Source organism: Schistocerca cancellata, chromosome 3 (genome assembly GCF_023864275.1).
Source record: "Schistocerca cancellata isolate TAMUIC-IGC-003103 chromosome 3, iqSchCanc2.1, whole genome shotgun sequence".
NCBI lineage: Eukaryota > Metazoa > Arthropoda > Insecta > Orthoptera > Acrididae > Schistocerca > Schistocerca cancellata.
The window spans coordinates 899,518,014-899,537,488 of record NC_064628.1 but is presented as its reverse complement, the minus strand read 5'-3'; the positions used below and the strand labels follow the sequence as shown (position 1 = coordinate 899,537,488).

At 39.6% G+C, this 19,475-nt stretch overlaps 1 protein-coding gene across 1 annotated transcript in view; it reads right to left on the bottom strand.

The window, feature by feature from the left end:
- The window catches only part of LOC126175971 (splicing factor 3B subunit 3), a 51,813-nt gene extending 47,699 nt beyond the window's left edge, over positions 1 to 4,114 (bottom strand). The window contains exon 1 of the mRNA XM_049923068.1: positions 3,999 to 4,114. The gene's annotated coding sequence lies outside the window, so the exon portion shown is untranslated. The remainder of the gene's footprint in view (positions 1 to 3,998) is intronic.
- Between the last annotated feature and the right edge of the window lie 15,361 nt (positions 4,115 to 19,475).

Sequence of the window (19,475 nt, the reverse complement as noted above, 5' to 3'; positions counted from 1 at the left end):
AGTATTTCCAATATCTGTCTCAGAAAGGCATTATCCAAGAGAGTTAGAAGATTCCCTGCAGAAACTAAGTTTTTATTTAATTCACCAGCTATGTTCAGAAAGTGACTTAAATATTGTACATACATATGGCATCCGTATCAGAAGCATTTTTACCACATAACGTCTTTACATCAACATTGTGCTGCTGACCATATACTTCCTTCAAGACTGACCAAATGGTTTTCATTTTATCCTGTGAATTACCTATTCTATTTGTGTACTGCAATTCTCTCCTTTCCTATAACACTTAAGCACCTTACAGTACTGTTTGTAATGGGCTACTGTAGTTCAACTGTGACTACATGTAACATTTCGATATAATTCCCACTTTCTTCTACAGTATCCCGTTTAGAATGTTCTAATAAAAAGCAATTTTCAAAGAGCATGAGAAATATGCTACGGAAAGCATTATTTTTGTCATCTATGTTATCAGCACAAGCCCCCTACCTAATCTTGTACCTTATGGCTATAAAAAACCTCCATAGCCACTCGATTATCTCTTCTACATAGTTTGTAATTATACATAATGTTTGTTTAAAAACATTTCAGTGTTAAAATCTGTGTATCATGGCTGGATTGGCAATTCACCCCTTTACCAACAGAATGCCTACCTAGTAACAATTAAAAATATTGTTTATAGTCTTACAACTGTTCCCCTGCACCCTGGTTGGAAAAAATAGTCTTCATCAGATCGTATGAATTTAGATCTTCCAATGTCCTTTTTCCTGCACAATCACATACGGGACAACTATCAGCTGACTTCAATCTAAAAAAAGATGCAGGTATAACACCAACTACTACAGGAATTTTACTATGTGTAATCCTACCACAGTCCTCTACACCTGCCACCTGTAAGCTTTACCAACCTCCCCTTCCATATCTGTAATGTGCACAACATGCCTAGTGAAACCCGAGGTTTGTATGAGCAGTTGCCAGCGGGCTCGTGCACATGCGCAGAGCTGAATTTGCATATGAGCAGTGCCTTCCTCCCGCTTCTGGCTACTTGAAGCGTGGCGGTTTGCTCTATGAGCAGTAGCAGCCAGAAGCTACCCGGAATAATTTTTCTGACGCACCCAAGCTGCCAGATTCGAGCACGTGTAGAGCAAGCTGAGTTATAGTGGGGGGGGGGGGGGGGGGGGTGTCCCTCACGTGACCCGTGTATTTGTTTTGTGTCTTCGTGTACAGCTCCCACGTCAAATGAAAACAAAACAGATGTCTATGACCAGGACCGGGAGCCATCAAGTGAATTAATATACATTCTCATAACCATGAAAGACCAAAATAAGTTAATAGTTTCAATTTTCAGAATTTATATATTATTACCACGTTATTAGCAATCAACCATTAATGTCTTAATGAAGACATTTCCGTCTGTTTTATAGAGAAATTTGCTTCAGTTAATTTTTTTTTTCCGCTGACGCAGTTTATTTGAAACGAAGTGTTTCATTCCGCACTGTTAGCTACTTTCAACCTCGTTCAATTTAAAGTGCAAATTTTCATTTTCTGGGACGAATGATTTTATACCGTAATAAAGAACCAAACATGAGAATACAGTACTGGACCTCCAAGAAAATTGGTATCACAATAACCACATGAGAAGCTGAATATCAGGTACTTCAGAGCCCATCTGGACATAGAAATGTGCAATTAGAATGGAATGAAGCATTCTAGTATGGTTTATGAAAATTGCGATGCTGCTGGAGTAGTCTCTGATGTCCTGTTCCTTTTATGACACTAAGATCTCTTAATGCTATATACATATGAAAACATTGACTTGAAGGTGACTAAGTAGGCAAATTTGGTCAGTAGTTTTGAACTAAATATTTTGTTTCGAATGACAGCTGTAGAAGAATTTTACAAATCTACCTTCTGTGAAAGTGTTTTTCGATCACAAGGTACTTGTGTAGTGCTTCCTCTAGGCCTAAAGTTATTTCTTAATTTGTGTTTACGTCTCAAATTTATAAATGCCATTCTATGCTAAATCGTCGACTGGCAGCATACCGTGTTTCATCGTTCTAGCTCCCCAAGTGGCTTCATATTTATACCTAGAGTAGAATATAAACTGTCAGTTGTACAGTTTCTTTGCCTCACAGAAAACCATGTTAATTTTTTTCAAATTTTGAAAGTCATGAAATTTATTATCCTTTATTCCGGTGTACGCTACACAAGAAACTGTCTTTTTGTTGCAAGAAATTTGTATCCCATCCTACTAGCTTTCTGCAGTGCTGTGTAGATGTTAACATATTGGAAATGCTACTTCACAACATTGCAGAGCACAAACTTAAAAAAAAAAATCTGTCAAAGTCACCCCTTAGCAAAATTTTATGGTACTTCGAGCTGTGGAGTCTAATTTTGAAATGATATTTTGCCAAGAACTGCTTCGTTATTTGCATCCTTTATCTGTGTGGGATATGATAAAACGATTGCTCTAAGTACAACTCAACTCAGTATGTCCTCTCAACAACATGGTGCACAGTTACACATGGTCACGTGATGCCCCACGAGAAACAACGAAAAGCGTATGAGCAGAGCAAGAACCAAGCATGGGCTGCCTACGTCATCGTAGCTGCACATGCGCAGTACAGCCTGTTGCCTAGTGCTCTCTAAAAACTGCTCAAACAAACCTATCAACTGAAATGCCTCTGCCATCAGTGGCTTCTTGAGCCCCCTGTACACCTAACAGCAGCAATGAGGCGGGTCTTAAAACAGTTTCACGAAGCGCACTTTTGTGCCACCAGTTTGAGTAGGTATCTTTTCCAGGTCACCATCTACATCACACTCTCCAACCATATCAAGAATATTCCCAGCTCCACCCACATCACTACCTGATCCTCTCTCATAAAACTACTACATAACTTCCCTACGTTAACAGTCAGCTGGCCCACAATACTTCAGAATGCTGGTGAGTTGGTACTCACTCCCACCACTTCTTCCAAATGATGGCCTGCACTCTGTCATGTGATCTATCTAACAGCACCTCCTCCTTTACATTTGAAATTGCAGCTGTCTAGAAGTCTGTAACTGCTGAGGTCGGCTGCACATTTCCTAAACCTACAAGAGGCTCCTCTCCACTAAACTAACAGTTGTCAGATTTATTGGCGATACAAAAAGTACAACTGTCTGAAAATCTCCTCCTCCTAAATCAAAAGTACCTGATTTATAAAGGGAAAAACAGTTTAACTGTCATATACAACAAAGCCTGATATCCCACCTTGTGGCAGGAAGGTTAATCTTGTAAAATTTTGTCCAGTAAGATTTGTTACGTGCAGATACATCAGATTTCAAATAACACCAATCCTAGATAATTTTCCACTATGAACACGATGCTCCATCGGGTAATTCCGAGCAGAAGCTTATATACACCCCAAATTTCCTTACACCTCGAACTTCCACATATGTTAATATAACCAGGAACACTAAAATGCTGGCTTTCAATTTCAACTGCGTAGCCTTTAAACACCATCCCCTAAGCAAAACACACACGATTAATTACTAACGATGTGTTGCTTTACAAAAACACGTTAAAGGAGAGCGTATTCACGCAACCGGTTGTTCTCCACATTACACAAAATGAATAAAATTCTGGCAGCTAAACATCGATACCCTGAGTCGGCAAAAAATATCTAGCATGTCTAAACCCACCTCACCCCCTTCCACAACGACAAAAAAATTACAGTACAAGTATCTAAACACTGCATTACAATCCGGTGCCCATAAATAGAAGAAAATGCTTGGGAGCCGATTGGAAAACAATTCCAAATCAAAATGATACACAGAATACAGAATAGCAATAGTTGTTACATAACTTCATCAAAATTAAACAATATGGACAGCGAAAAACAACAAAGGAAAAAAGCACATAACGAACTCTTTACGAAAAGAACGAATATTAATATACATTAAATCAGAAATCATACGTCATGTATCACCACAGTAAGCACAAAAAACTTATTAGTTACCTCTAAGTTTGAAAACGGCCGTTATGTGCAAAACAATTATCCATCTCCGAGAAAACTTCTACAGTCTCAACGCCACGACGCACTTACTAATATGGCTACCAGCAAAATGAGAAAGAGGCAGACAACTGCGAACTGATGTAGCACATCTCTGAACGGCAACCGGAAGTACAAACTGGCTTCCATAGGCGTAGCCCCCACCCTCAACGACAGAATCAGAAGTGGAGGAACAACGACCCCTGGGTTCGCTCGAATAAATGCCCATTTAAATCGGCCGTAATGGTACGTTCCATAAAGTCACAGCATCGTCACGTCGCATCAGCTACCCACACATTAGCGGATTTTAGTGACGGGTCACAGATAGTTCCGACGGATTCTGCAAAACCTGCAGGCCCTGCCTGTTGGTTAGTAGAGTATTAGACGATGATTCGCAGCGATTGGTACAGGTGTACCGTGATAGACGATGATTCGCAGCGATTGGTACAGGTGTACCGTGACAATCATCTGGCGCTAGAACGGGTGGAACCAAGAGACTTTGCCGACACATTATTTGTGCTCAGATATAAAAAGCAGTTCTAAACTCCGGTTAATTCGCATATGCTCACTAGAGGGTGACATCTCTCGCAGGTGCTGAATAGTCAAAAGGAAGGTTGATTTCCGTTGAATCTATCTCTGATAATGACAGAAGCCTCCTATCGTAGAGATCGTTGTATAGCAAACTGTTTGCTGTGACTTCCGCTTCCAGAACATAGAGAGGCATCTCTGTGTTAGCTGCTGAAATCGTCCGAATGTTAGCCGGAAGTCGTTTGAACCACTACATGTGGCTGGAATTTCCCGGTAACAAATCTGTCCCCATCATCTACTTAAACTCCTTCAGTAGCTATTTGGGAGATTTGTCTCCTATTTGTTTCCTCCAAGTAATCTTTGGAACTGTATCTTTTAATCAAAAGTAACACTGAGTTTGCAACACAGTTCTGCTTGAACTTCGTGCATTTCATTTAAGTGGGTCTCAACACAATGAAATAGATCCACATTATCCCTAACACTACGTTATTTGAAGATTCTCTCTGTTGCACGAATCATAATTTCGGTCTTGTCATTCAGACTGGCGAAATTTTAAAGTGTCTGAGAATCCTACCTTGGGTAAATGTTGGACGTAGCCCAAAGTGCTCACTGAATGATGGGAATTGCCCTGGACTCTTGTATGGTTGGCGTGCTCTACTGTGTTTGCTCTTGCTTGTTGCTGCCAGCGTTCATGTTAGCTATTGATGTAGCAATTCCGAATACTTTTGCATACGCTTTATAGGGTCACTGCTGTAAAAGTTTTAGCTTCTAAGGTAAGCAGACACCTACTCTGACTGAATCAAACCATATTTTGAAAAACCCAAGATTATTTCACCACAATTTAACACCTTTACAAGCATGTCACAGTAGGAGAAGTGTGCACCAAACAGCTAGAGCAAAGTAAAGTGATCTAAAATATATCAAACACTAATTATATTTCATTGTCCATGACCAATAGGTAGATCGCTGAGGTCGCTACATCCATGTTAACTTGGCTCACTTTAAAGGGAAGGCAGTGTAAATAGAAATATGCATGATATACTATTACACTTTTATTGTTGAAATTAAGCTGCATTTAAGATTCATAACCTCTGGACACATTGTAGCCACTCCGTGCCAATTTCACAAGTGATAATTTTTGTTGAAACTAGATGGTTTCAAACATTTGTAAGGTTTGGGCATTTACTAAAATATAGTTTTCTAACATTGACAATACATAGCAGATAATTAGTACCAATGAGCAAAAATATTCATGTCATTATATGCATACAATGAAAATATGTAAAAAAAAAGATGTTAATGAAGACAGTATTAAGTGCCAGGAATGATTCAAAACTTGTTCAGTTAATATTTTGCATTACTGCTACTCCAACAAATGCCAATCACAAATGAGAAGCAGAAATGTTTGACTCAAACTCCACCACAATCGATGTTTTTGGAAAGCCTGCAACTGTGTCATTCATTATTTGAATAATCAAACACTGCCCCAGTGTCGTATCTTTTCAAGCTTAGCACGACATGTTTCAAGAATCTCTCATTGTCATGAGCAAATGTTTAGATTTGTATTTAGTTCTGTCTCTGTTCCATTGTAGTCGTCTTTTTGAAGCTATATGGTACTGTGCTTCTCCATTTTACAGAGAACCAAAACACCCAACCCATCACTCACACTCTTTGTGAAAATTCACACTGTGTTTGCTGTATGCTGCACAGTGCTTATAACCTCAAAAAAAAAAAAAACAAAAAAAACATTGCAATGCAATAGAGCCAAAACAATACACACAAACATCACACAAGATACTTATGTAAATATTTGTTCTTGACAATGAGAATAAATTGACGAAATGAGTTGTGCTAAGCATGAAAAAGAAATTATCTACCAGATATAATGTTTCATTATATAAATCAGAACGTTTCAGCAAAGAAAGTGCATGTGTCAACTGACGCCACATATGAGCAAACAGCGAAACAGGCGAAATATGCGTTAGAGTAATGCAAAGGTTTCATGACGATCACAACGATCACAAAGTTGCTCCTGCAGAGTAGAAATAGTTTGAAAACGGTTGTAATCGGTCACGATACCTTTCCTCGAATTAACGCAATTGGACAGACAACAATTGCCAGATGCTGTCGCCACAGGTTAACCGATAACTTCGGCCAACAGCTCGGTCACAGCGCGCTGATTTCCTTTGTCAGTTTTTGGCGGAATCAGATTGGATTAAGTTACAAGCTCTTTTAAGGGGACCACACCCTGCCTATCTAACCCATGTTCATTTAGGCAAATATTTGACCCATTTCTGAAAAAAACTATTTGAAGAAAGACCTTAATATTTATACTGTACGTTACATGACGCTAATAGAGTCAACTGTACTAAAATCTACTTTATCCATTTTATAGTTTTCAAGAAAAACTTTTTTTAATTTTATTAACAAAAAATATTAAGTTTTTTTTCCACAGAAAATATTTTTTGTGAATTTCGTAATGAGGGAATATTAATGAATGTAGTACCAGAGGTGGCTATTTATGTTATACAGAGTCTCTGAAAATTTAATTCATTTATTTATGATAGTTTCTGATGTAATGGGGCATATGTACTGAACATTTTAGTTTGCAGAAAATTGACTTTAAAGAAAAAACTTTTGATATTTGTTACTTACAGTTAATTAAAACTGTCCTGCTGCAAATGATGGCCCTTCTGTGGCCTCTAGTAGGTCTTCCAGCTTCTTTTTCATCTTCCTGGATGTTTGTCTTGTTTTCTTGGCCATATTAGATGCAGACCTGTCTGCATCGGCTATCCTCATTCTATGGCAATGCTGCAACCCAGTGATCATATTTTCACCAGGTTTAATTCCAAGCCTTTTCAGTACCCAACACTTTCCACTATTACCAGAATTGAATGTAATAACAGCATCATGAACTCCTAGTTTCATTGTATGCATGCCTACAAATACAGTTTTAAGAAGGTGGTTCCAAATTATGCTGCTGAAACATTCATTTGGGTTCTGTGTCTGCCCATGCAGATATTTCCTTAGAAGGTCAGGATGAGCCAAGTCTCTGAAAATAGGTTTAAATGCTATAATAATAGCAGCAGGAAGCGAATGCTGGTGAGAATAAGATACTCCAGTTGCCTGAGCCCTATTGTATTTGCACCATGAATTTTCTCCTGATGGACACAATCCATGACATAGCTTATCATCAGTAGAGGACTTATCGAAGAATATGGCCCAAACATCTCTCTTCATTGCCTCCAGATTTTCCTTATTTTTCCTAATTGCGTGCCCATAGTATACCTGCAAGTTTTCTATTTCAGTCAATAATTTTTCATCTTCTAATTTTTTCCCACTCATTAGTTTAATAATTTTCCAAACATGCCTTGTATCCCATCAACTGTTTAAATAAACAATATTTCATAGTCTGCAATCGGTTTCTTGCTAAATCACCAATTAACCGGGGGTTTCCTGGGGGGAGGGGTTAATTAATTGATCAATTTAATTAACTAGTCAGTCGAATTGATATCAAAAGTGTGCTTGTATTGGTGAGGGGAGATCCCAGAGGGGTGGAGAGGAGGATAGGCAGGGGGCAAGTGGGAGAGGAGTGGGGGTTTCTTGGAAAACCACGTAATGTAACAAAAGGACAGATAATACCCAGGGAATCATAATCCTCTTAGCAGAACAGTAGGTTGGTTGGTTGGTTGGTTGGTTTGGGGAAGGAGACCAGACAGCATGGTCAGCGGTCTCATCGGATTAGGGAAGGATGGGGAAGGAAGTCGGCCATGCCCTTTCAGAGGAACCATCCCGGCATTTGCCTGGAGTGATTTAGGGAAATCACGGAAAACCTAAATCAGGATGGCCGGACGCGGGATTGAACCGTCGTCCTCCCGAATGCGAGTCCAGTGTCTAACCACTGCGCCACCTCGCTTGGTACAGTAGGTTTAGGACCTGTCAGTCAAAAGAGAACAATAGGTTTGCCCCTGAATGTGTCTTCGTCCCTGATGTAGGCAACCCACAATGTGCACTGATACCCCTGTTACCCCTCTACCGCTAGGTAGACGGGCAAACAGAAGCAAAATTTTGTAGCCAATACCTCGACTAATTTGTTCAACCTCTGACTTCCATGAAGATTATCAAACCTCAAGAGACCTTACTACCTTAGTGTGTTGACTGATTATTAGTACAATACTTATCTCATCAGATTCAAATCCAAGGAGACCACCCTAACCTCATATTTACTGTTGGACTGTGTGTAGAAGGCGCTTCCTTTGATATTATGCCACCTTAATAATGATTTATGACCCAGCAAACAAATGCAAAGCAATCGCAACTCGCAGGTCGGGGTTAATATTACTTTCAACAGCAAATCGTGAAAACTTACTCTGCCTGAGATTTACATTGGCTCCTTGCCACGCATTTGACAAGATCATCTGACTGATGGACGTTGAGATTTGTTTCTCAGAAATGTGTAGTGTGTAAAGTTCAAGTTTTGTACTGACATTTAGAACATCTATAATGAAAGTTTATTCATTTGCACCCTTAGGTATGATTGAATCTAACATGACATTGACCAAAAACTAAACAAAGAAGTCCAAAGGTGAAAAACATCATTTTAGGCTTGTTGAACTTTGAACACTATGAATATATTCTATTTCTTATGACTACCCATGTTTCTGGATTACTTAAATAGTTCTGTGGTGCACCCTATGTGTTATGTATACTTAACACAGTGGCAGATACAGAAAAACCTCAAGGAGGGGGTACTAAAGAGAGAGCTCAAAGAAGAATATTGGCTTTGGCAGCTATTGTGCTATCCCTTCAACACTGAATTTCTTTAAGAACTTTGCAAACTGTTCTGAGATCAACTGCGAATTGAATAACAGCATCACATCACTGAAACCGATCTCGTTTGACAATGTGACTACACTGAGTGTTTTAGGTGACTCTTCAACGTTACAAACCGCTTGCTAGATGCTGTAAAGAAAGATACTACTTCTACAATAGTATCAAGTTAATTTCTCACACTTGTAACTTTGTAACTGCAAGAGACAGAGAGGTTGAGCTGATGACTTCGACACAGTGCTACTTGTGCATTGATAGCTTTCTTTTTTATTGTAGCCACAGCTCCTTTCAATTCTGACATATTAATTGAGCAACCATCACAGCCTATACCCACACAGTTCTCCAATGACAGGGAAAGGCTTTCCATCCTTCTTAGAATCGTAGTACCTAATACTTCACCAGTAATACTAAGCTCTTCATCTTGTCTCTCTTGAGGTTCATCGTCAATGTTTCCACTACAATCATTGTCTTTATGGATGTCAGTGGAACCCAAAACTCTCGTGTGTACCAGTAATTCACGGTCACCATCAACATATCCTGCAGCTTAACTCAGTTGGGCTATGTGCGCTATCTCCGTAGTCTCGTCGAAGATTATGCTGTTATAACGAGAATCTTTGATTTCCTCCAGTATTCTCAATAACATCACTGTTTCACAGCATGAAATAAGTTCGTTACACGTTGTTTTACTTATGTAAGTGGCGTTCGCTTTAGTGGTCTCAAAGTGCTGTTTTAGTTACAAGTCTCCAGCGTTAATTCTAAATCTTAGGAGAGCTCTAAAGTTTCATTTTAGTTTTCTAATAGACTCCCATCATCTCTATGCCATTGCAGAGGAATATTTTGCTTTCAATAAAATATGATTGTTTTTATTATAGGTACAAGACGGTCTCTGTTTTCCCTGATGCTTTCGATTATCTCTCTTGACAATTGATTTATGACCTAAAGTTCGCGGTTGGCTCGTATTGCCAAAAATAATTTTGCATCTGTTGGTGCTTCAACGTGGTACTTGAGCTGAGAGTGAGTCTCAAGGTGACCATCTTTACCAGTAAGTTTGGTAAACTTTGTTAGTGGTTCAGTCACAAGTTTCTTGGTGTTAAAGAATTTCTTTCCTCCAACTATTTTATTATTCACAAAAATTGGGCAGTTAGTGCAAAGAAGTCCCTTTTTAAGTTGTGAGAAGACCAGCCATGGATACCATTCAAAATGATTATTGTGCACTTGTCTGTGATCAACCCGTCTGCTCTTGTTAAGCTCAGAAGTAGGAAAGATACAACCTTTTTTCAGGTTTCCTTGGAGCTGTGATTTCCTGATGCTAATATATCCAAATAATTGCCAATATCTGTGGGATTATAGGAATCAGTCAATGAACATTGTCATGGATATATTGATGAAGTGCTGGGCTCTGCCTGTACATCTGGTGGTGCTTTTGCGGCTGAATAGTGACCAGAATCTTCAGATGTTTCTACTTTTCTTTTTCTTATTATATAACGATCCATTTTATCATATTCTTACGGTGTAGGTAAATTAGATGCCAATTATTCTTGAATAAACACTTTATTTGCACTGAAAAATACACTCTGTGTATTTCTAATATCACTAAGCACAACACTGACTGAAGTCTGTAGTAATAGCCAATAATCGCAGTTGTTCACTTTTTATCATTTCCAAGTTATTGCGACAATTGTAGCGTCCAAACTGACTACCTGGCAGCGTCTCTGATTCCCTCATATGTGTAGCCAGGTTGTTTCGAGAAAATTCGCTGCCAGAATGTTCGCTTCCAGTCTTTTATGGAGTGTGAACAAATACCTACTGTGAAAACGATAAGCCAATATGTACCTTACAACGTATAATATAAGGGCGAGTTTCCAATCATGACGACATCTGGCAATTTATGTGTGTGGAACTTTTATTGTCGACTGCATTCCTTTCTAGAGCACTCGATGGAGGGCCTATATAGTAACAATGAGTTCTTAGGAATCTTCTCGAAAGTCACTATTACAGGAGAGATATGCATCAATAGTTTTCCATATCTAATGATGGTTAGGTGTGGGAAACTATTCTTACGTTATTAGTAAAAATATTGTTACGAGTCTCATAACAATAGTTTTACTTAGAAATTACTGTGAATTACTGTTATTAATACTTCACAATCAACTGATCACTTTCACTCTTGACTAATCTTCACATTTGCACTTGCTACAACGAGGAATTTTTACTTATTCATTCTTCAGTATTAATATTTCTGCTTCTAAATGTAAACTAGATTCCTATTCCGCGAATAGTCCATATTTATAACGCTACGCATCGAAGGTTATCTGTACAAGAAAACAGTAGAATATTCGCCACTTTTCTTGAATACATGCCAGACAGAATAACGTATTGAGATCACTAGAATGGCCACAAATTTTCTCGTAGGTATGTGTTAGCTATCTATGTGCCAGACAGAAACGTATAAAATACGATGACGCGGACGTGCGTCCTACGTAGGAAAGTACAGCTGCTCGATAAGTCGTTTCAGTCGAGTCGACTGACGAAAGAAGCGAACGAATAGCGTGCAGGCTGACTGGCGGGGGCAGTGCGGGTGGCAATGCAGGTGGCCCTGTATGGGGCTATGTGTATACGCAACTGACTTAACAGCTAAATGGTCCATGGCAACATGATGAGTGTTGGTGGCTGTCAAAACAACAACGTAGGCATAATCAAGGTTATGTTTTGGTGCTGTCCTTACCATCAAAAATATGTGAAATTTGGAACAATAAATACAGGACACTGACAAAATATGTTACACGAATATGTGACGTCTGTTCTTCCAGGCATGTCTGAAAGAACAGACATCAAATGGAATCCACAGCTGTGATACATATTAAGTAAATTGAATGAGGCAGGGGAAGAAGAGAATGGAAAGGGAAGGCATTACTGATGTCAGCTGCATCGAGACTTTTTATGGAACGAGCTTTGACAAGTGAAAATGTGTGCTGGACAGGAATTTAAACCTGGACTCTCCTGCTTACTAGGAAGTTGTGTTAACCACTGCCCCACCCGGATGCAAGGTTTGTCACAACTATGCAGGCTACCTCAGTATGCCCCCCAGCCTGCCCACCTTCTCACCTAGCACCACCTATCCGCTGTCCGTGTCCATGTCATCCACACTCATTATTTTGAGATCCCCACATGAGGTTGAATACAATTGTCCATCTGCACTGAAGGTGGTGGATTCATTGCTCATCGAAGTGAATCAGTTACATGAATGTGTGGTGTCTGTTCTTTTGGATATGTAACTGATTCACATCGATGGACAATGAATCTACCACCTTCAGTGCTGATGCACAATTATCTTTGGCCTCATGTGGGAATCGCAAGGCAGCAAGGATGGAGGATATGGATGGGCACAGAGGATAGGTGGCGCAAGTTGAGAATTTGGGTTGATGGACAGGTGTTCTGTGTAATTGTGATAAACACTGTGTCTGGGTGGCACAGTGGCTAATGCAACTGCCTAATAAGCAGGAGACCATGGGTTTGATCATTGTTTGGCACATATTTTCATGCAGTGCTGCTAATTCCGCAAAAATCCCAATGCAGCTTACATCAGTAATTCCTTCCTTTCTTTTCCTTTCATTTCTCCCCCACTCCACCTTCAGTTTACATAGTATGTATCACGGCTGCGGTTTCTGCATGGTGTCTGTTTTCTTGGACATGTCCAAAAGAACAGACACCACACATTTCTGTAATTGATTCGTCTTGACATTCAATGAATGTGTGGGTGCACAATTATGTTCGACATTATCTGGGAATCTCAAAGTAGCAAGCATGGAGGACATGAAGAGGGACTCCAGATAGGCTGCACTAGGTGAGAATGTGAGTTGGACAAGAGGCATACCAAGGTACCTGCACAATTGCAATAAACACTGTGTCTGGGTTACACATTGGTTAATGCAACTGCCAAGTACGCAGGAGACTCTGGGTTCGAATCCTGGTCTAGTACACATTTTCACTTGTCGCTACTGATTCCGCAAAAAGTTCTGATGCCACTGTCATCAATAATTCTTCCCTTTCCTTTGCTTTCTCCCCCATCCATCTTCAATTTACATAAGGCAAAACATGTATATGTGATGTGGAATACACAATACATCAGGACAAGAAGCAAAGAAATATTTTTACATACATTCAAATAAAAATGAGCCTGCTCTGCCTTTATAGCAAAAGAAACATGCGTTAAATGTCACACATGTACTGGTTCACTGACACATAGGTATAGTCACGGGGGGGGGGGGGGGGAGGTGCATTACTTAATACTGACTCAGGAACGGTATGCAGAATAGTGGCAGCCGTCTAGTCGACCTTTGCAGGAAGGGCAGTTTACTATTCTGGAACAGGCAATGTAGAGGACAGGAGGTGGGCCTCCTTTTCATCCTTTACATTTCAGAGAAGGGCGATTATTGCACTGTGATATCTCCATGCTCGACTGATCGTGGGTAACCTTCTCTCAAATCGTTGTTTTGGGACCAAAAGTTTGTAACCCAGAACAGCAGTCATCAGTGTGAGCTGATGCAACTGGTACTGATCTCTGATGTCACATGACAGTGATGATTATGCTTGATTGAGCGCAAAAGGCAATTTATGGGCTAGTTGGCTGACAACCCACTAGCCAAAGACTATGTTTCTATGAAAATAGAGGAAGCTGATCTGTACTGGTATCTGTGACTGATAGCAGTTAGGAAGTTCCCTGTGATAGAATAGGGGTTATATTGAGGAGGTTGGCTAGAACAGAAAGGTCTGGTGAAGCAAATTGGCTTGAGATACTGAATTTCACCAAGATAAGAGGATATTTAAGTGGTCAGGTTGTAGCTGACTCATTCTGTTAAGACTGACAACTGCAGAACAGAACAGTTACGTGCGACAATGTACCAGCAAACCTCAGGTTGCAGGAATCCCTTTGATAAAATGCTCTTCCATAGTAGAACAGTACTTACCTCGACAGCCACATCAGTCACCTGATGGTCACCAGCACATCTCAATAGGCCGTTCCACTGTGCTTTGTTCTATCCCCTTCAGTTCAGCGTCCTGCTGGAGGACGTGTGACAGCTGGAACTGGTTGATGTTGGCTGCGACATGTGACACCAGCCACACCCTCAGCTTGTCTGTTGTATGCTGTGACACCACTGCCTTCTGTTGCATTTCCCTTCAGTTGTGTCGTGCTGTCAGCATGCACAAAGAAGCCAGCACCCACACCCCACTTCGCCACATGAACCTGCAAAATCCTTTACAACTAGTCAAAGTACACAGAGTCTCCTATTATCTAATACATGTTCATAAACATTTTTGTCAATGATTACAGTGATGGAGTAACTAATTAGAGGATATAATAACTTAAAAATGAACACATTCAGTCCAAGATTCTTGAGATAAAATATCTATTTAAACTGAGTTATGCACATTCTAAGATGAACTGAATTGTGAATTTTGCCCAGTTCTGAAATCTCAAAATATCTTTCATTGAATTAATGGTCTTAATTATTAATTAAATTCTGCACACTGTGCTGCTGATGGCGACAACATTCATCATTTGCTTAATGCTGATATCCCCAGTTAAGAATTGATTAGTTCCATGATAAGCATACCTGTACAGTCATGGTTAGTTCCATAATCTGTTAAATTCATGTTGTTTGTACGGTTCCCCTTATCACACATCTTCTTTATTTAACGTTCTTTCATATTTTCCACTCTCTTTCATCCATTGTGTTTGTGGTGCCATGCCCTGTCATGCAATTATCTCATGGTGTCTCTTGTCATCTTGACCTTCTTGTCCCATGTTTGATACATGCCTCCATCTAGTCCTCCATCTATACTACTCTCTAATTGATCTCTAGGCACCACCATCTTGACTCGCAAACTTTCCTGTGCTTCCTACTGGCTTTCCCAATTTTCGATTTTTTCCTGATATAGCGTCATGATTTAATGCTTCTCCTCTTCTATACTCTTCTATCGCCACCAGCACCTTCCTTTTAGCTGCCAGACAGCAGCTGTGTTTTCTGTGCTATCCTATTCATTTGTACTACCAAATTTCCATTTCCATGGTTTCTTCTTTCATCTTCTGTATCTCGTTCCATAAACTTTCCTCCGTGTCCGTTATCCCCTTCCTTATATCTATAAGTCCCTGTTCTACCTTCTCCTCCATGTCTTTATTCTCTGTCCTCATTGCTCTTAAAACGTCGGTTAACTTGAATTCATTGTCTCCTTACCCACTACGTTTATTTGGCGCAGCTGCTCTGGATTTTACTGGGTTGATCCACACTCCATCTTCATTTGATTTGCTGTTCCTTTTCTTCTCCTTGGCATTCCTTATTACTGTCTCTTTGCTTCTTTTCTCCTCTACCATTTACTGTCTCCCCATGTACCTGCAGATTCCTGTGGTCTGTGGTACATGTTTTGTTCCAACTTCCTTCATCTTCTCCTGCTCTATGATTCTTCCTCTCTTCTTTACCGTCCTAGTAGTTCCCGCTCTTTCCAACACTTCTTGTGTCACTGAGTCCCTGTCTCTGCTCCAGGTATTTGCATTCTATCTGTTCGGACCTAGGCTGACAATCATGACTGATCGGAGTTCCTTTCAGCTCATAAATACTGCCTTTAATTTTTTTATTCTTCAAAGTACTGCATGTGTTGTTCCTCCTCCAATTCATACTGGTTGGAAAATCACACCGCACTGCATACGCATAAAGCTCGGAAATCACATATCTGAGAACGAGTATTTTATAAATTCTGCTGCTCTTATATTTAGCACGCTACTTAGTGGAGCAAAGTACAAAACACCTTTCATGAAAGATTCATCAACCCTACATTCCTGTATGGTTATTGCTCTCATGTCAGATGGTGTGTTCACCTTGACTTAACGATACCAATAACAAATATGGATATCCTGGTAATTCCTTACTGACCACGAATCTATGGTCTTGGAATCCTTTAAAGTTCTTATTTAATATCACACTAAATCTTCCTCATGTCTTTCTGCCAATGATACTTCTATCCCAAACTGTAACACTAGCCAAAATCAGTATCTGTTAGCTATTACTTGCTGCTCACCTACTTCCATTTCCTCATACACAACCATGTACATATCTTTCAATCATGCTCAGAGTGAGAAAGGACAATTTCATAGAGCACTGCACTCTCACCACTTACCGTGATTCCATCTCCTCAATAAACGTTCTCATACCAATTTACCCTATTGTCTCTCAGTTACAAAAACATGCTCTAATTTGGATGAAAATGGCATGCACAGTTGGCTGCCATATCTCACAGTTATTCAACATAAGCTCAACTATAGCTGTTTCAGCTCGAAAAAACAGCAACCATACGTTGAGAAATACATGCAAATATGCCTACGACACTCAAGCTGTAAACGATGGTTTTACTGATCATCATGCTCAATTTTTTTCGATGAAAGTTACAGGAAACCCAAAATTCCATGGAATAAGATGCACTGTAAGGGATTTCATTGCAAAAATGTGGAATATTTTTGTTTGTTCCTGAAGGGTGAAAACTGTTAATCCTCACTTATTGAGGAATCACAACCTGTTTCTCAATCGCATCTTCAGTTTAATTGGCCTGGATTATATTAAGCCAGTAAACAAATATGATCTCCTAGCATTCTATAAGGTACATCTCCTGGCATTATCAAATGCAATGAGATGTTGAAAGATCCATCAGTAATCTTAGATAATTATAGGTCATCACTCAAGTGGACCGGTATTGAGTTCCTGATACTACTTACAAAAACAGCTGTCTGGGCTGCAATGAGGAAATGATGACACTGTGTGCAGACACTGCCCATATTAACTCACGTAACATTGTAGCCGAGATAGCTGTTTTTCCAAGTATTACCAGGAATTCAATATTGGTCTGAATTAGTATGTGCACCAGTGATGACCTATTGCTATCTAAGATAACTGATGGATCTTTCAACATCCATTGCACTAACTTCAAGATCGCAGCAAGTGAAGGCGGCATGTTATGTGATGTGGGCAACAAACTACTAAAACATACGGAAATTAGTGTGATTTGTGAACAATGGTGCAGGAATTTCTTTCACAGTGACTGTGTTGACCTTACCTATAGTGAAGTAAGCTTAGTAAATAGCTCAAAAGAATGAATTAAGTTATGTTGTGGTGCTTGTGAAGATAGGTAATACACCAGACTTTTGGAAGTTGCATCTGCAGCGAAATATCAACAGTCTGTAAGTGGAACAAGCTATACTAACAGCGAAAACGCTAAGATAGATGACGGCATTAGTATCATTAACTATCACGGAAGTTCACACAAGGCAGCTCACGAAATCAACCTTGTAAACCATGTGGAGTTGAACTACTGGAAACGCCAAATAATGCATATGGTGTAAACAATATGAAAAATCAATTTTTTAGATTAGGCGACTCTCCATCCAATCTAGACAACGATAACTGTAGGGAACCCAGAAGTATCAGTATAAGATTGAAAGGAATGCCTGCAACAGGTGATAGTATTAAAATCCTAATTATAAACTGGCGAAGCATTTGCAGCAAAGTGCCAGAGTTTGAAGCGTTTGAGAAAAGCAGCGTGCCTCACATAATACTAGGTACACAATGCTGGTTGAAAATGAAATTGACAGCAGTGAGATTTTTAGGGAAAATGTAAATGTCTATCGAAAGAATAGGGAAATGGGAGTGCTGTATTTGTCACAGTAGACAAGAAACTCAAATTCACCAAGATTTGAAGCTGCATGTGAGATTGTTTGGGCAAGACTCAGTATCAGCGATGGCCATAAAATGATAACTGGATTCATCTATTGTCCACCAGACTCATCTCTTGATGCAACCAAAAACTTTGGAGAAAACCTCCTTCCACGTGTATGTAAGTTGACCAATCATACTGTAATCATCAGTGGAGAATTTAATCATCCAACAATCAGTTGGGAAAATCGCAGTTTTGTTAGTGGTGGGCGTTATACGACATCCTGTGAAGCTTTACTAAATGCATTCCTGGAAAACTACCTAGGACAGATAGTTGGGAACCCCACTCATGGTGGAAATATATTGGATCAAATGGCAACAAATAGACCTAAATTCTTTGAGGATATCTATGTCAAAACTGGTATCAGTGACTATGACACAGTTGTGGCAACAATGATTACCAAAGTGTAAGGGAGAACTGAAACAAGCAAAAACCTATAAATGTATAGTAAACTAGATAAAAAATCAGTAGTTTCATATCTCAATGAGGGCCTTGAAACATTCAGCACAGGGCAGAAGCATGTAGAGGAGCTCTGGCTCAAGTTTAAAAGAATAGTTGACCATGCACTAAATAGCTATGTACCCAGTAGAACACTTCATAATGGGAGGGAACCTCCATGGTATACTGTCACTGTAAAGATACTTCTAAGGAAACAGAATTTACTACATAATAGGTGTAAAACAAAGCTTAGTGCTATGGACAGAGAGATGCTGAATGAAATGCATTTGGCTGTCAAGAGAGGAATGCATGATGTCTTCAATGACTACCGTAGCAGAATACTGTCAAGTGATCTTTCACAAAACACAAAGAAATTCTCGTCATATCTAAAGACTGTTAGTGACACCAAAGCAAAGGCTGAAATGCCAACCATCATGTATTTTGGAAACACCTGTGAAACCCAGCTTGCACTTTTCTCACATAACATGCTGGATGCTTTGGATCAAGGCAACCAGATAGATGCAGTATTTTGATTTCCGAAAAGCATTTGACTCAGTACCACACATACGCTAACTGTCAAACGTATGATCATATGGGGTATCAAGTGAAATTTGTGACTGGAGTGAGAACTTTTTGGTAGGGAGCAAACAGCATGTTATCCTGTATGGAGAGTCATCATCAGATGCAGAAGTAACTTTGAGTGTACCCCAGGAACTGTGTTGGGACCCTTGCTGTTCTAGTTGTATATTAATGACCTTGCAGACAATATTAATAGTAAAATCAGGCTTTTCGCAGATGATGCAGTTATCTACAATGAAGTACTATCTGAAAGGAGCTGCATAAATATTCAGTCAGATCTTGATAAAATTTTTACGTGATGCAGAGATT